Here is a 2,110-nt window from a genome sequence, read left to right on the forward strand (position 1 = left end):
AATTTCATTGTAATTATTGTGCTTATATGACTTGAAAATGAGGTTTCTTAGTAATTTAAAGTTCTAAGCAAGATACTCTTGCTATATTTCATTTGTTCAAAATTGAGTGTGAGAACTTTTGTGTAAATAGAGTTTGCGTGGGTTAGATTAGACATGGACTAAACCTTAGAGTTGGCTTAGTTAGTTAAAATAGTCAACTAAATATATTTTTCAATTAAATAGAGGTTGAATTGATTAGTCAGTGACTCAAGATAATGTTGATACTAGATACACAACATTTAACCCAGAGTTTTAATATATGTCTAAGGTTAAAGTTAGGTTAGTTGTGATCTAACTAGTTGAGTCAAATTTGTAGGTGCAAGATACTTGACAAGTATTAAAATTGTAGTTATGAACCAGATAGTAACTAAGTCCTAATGGATCTAGGCATCAAAAGTCCTGATTGGGAGTCAGGCATGAGTTAATTCTTGGTTGAAACCAAGCAGACAAAGTTCTAGTTAGAGGCTAGGTTACTCAAGTCTAAGTGATTAAGGCTTAGGAGACAACTTTCTAGTAAAGTGCTAGGTGAATCAAGTCTAGGTGGAGTCAGCTAGGAGATGAAGATTTAGCAAACAAGTCCAAGTGGAAGTAGTTAGGTGTTGTAGCCTGACAACTTAGTCTAGATGAGTCAGCTAGAGGTTGAACATCCAGACCCAATGTAAGTGTCAATAACTTTAGATTCTATATCACACTCATTAAATGTAATAACTACAGGGAAGCATGTTAATGGTTCCAGCAACCAGATAGAGTTTAGGGGTGACCAACTAGTGATAACTTTCGATGAAAGGATTTCAGAGGGTCTAGGCGACTGTATATGGTCCAGGTGACCAGGGAATATGGGTGATCGGAGCTGCTTCTAGGCAACCAGGAGATAGCGTTATTAGCAATCTTAGTAAGGCAGTCAAGATGAAGTTTGACCCATGTTGAGGTGACCATAGGCTATACGGGTGATTAGAGAGCTTCGTTAACATTATCTTACGAATAAAAGTTATAGCCATGTCAACACGGATATAGTCAACTAGGAGGGCTCCAAGCGACCAAAGAAGTCCTATATAATGAGTTTTGAGATAGAGCTTGAAAATCACTCATCTATATATAATTTATTCTTGTTCTCATGCTCCAAGTGCTCTTTCACTTTTTCTGTTATGACACGCTATAGTGCACGCTTCATTTTTTATCCACAACATCTAGAGTAATATTTTTATTTGTTTAGTATTTCCTTATTTGTTTTATTGCGCATAAACTTTTTAGATTCTTTTTCTGTAAAATTTCTCCACCTAAGAGAAATTAAAAATAAGAATCATATTTTATAACTATTATATGTCTATACTTCTGGTTTAATTGATCAACTTATATGTTTAAACTATTAGCTAAATCTTGCATGTTTTATTGTCTTTATTTTACTTGATTGAATCAATCTAAGTTTAGTTGATTTTCATTGTGCTTACTCTGATTGATTCAACTGCTCTAATTACTATCTTCTTAATTTTTTAAAATTCTTAATACTATTCACCCCCTTGAGTGTCGAGTCCAATCTTATAATTTAGTATCAGAGCAGGTTGAGTTGATAGTACATTAGGAAAGTTTGGTTAGGTGCATGTTTAGGTTGGATAAGGAATACCCTACCTGGTGCATCTAGTCAAGTGTAACTAGAAGAAGCTAACTCACCTCACTCTAAACCAGTTAGACCAAGACATTATATTAAAGTTGATTTAGCTCTTATTTTTAAAAAGATTTTGCCTTAGGAAGTGGTCGTTATTCCAATCTTTAAGAAGACTCCTATGTCTCATCACGACTAAGAAGACAATTTCGAAAACTCTTGCTCAATTAACCCAAAGTAAAATCTGAATCTAACATAGGGTGAACTTTGTGCTCTAAGTCAGGAACAAACTGACAAATTGATTAATAATCTAAGCTTAACCCGTACCCAAAATCCAAACCTAATTACAACCATACCAAACCCAAATCGAACTCATATCCTATCCTAAGCCTTAAGACAACTTAAATAAATTTGCTTTTGAGAAATATTTTTACAAGGAAGTTTCAGCACAACCTATCCTCCTCTTTATAA

Source organism: Zingiber officinale, chromosome 3A (assembly GCF_018446385.1).
Source record: "Zingiber officinale cultivar Zhangliang chromosome 3A, Zo_v1.1, whole genome shotgun sequence".
Classification (NCBI taxonomy): Eukaryota; Viridiplantae; Streptophyta; class Magnoliopsida; order Zingiberales; family Zingiberaceae; genus Zingiber; species Zingiber officinale.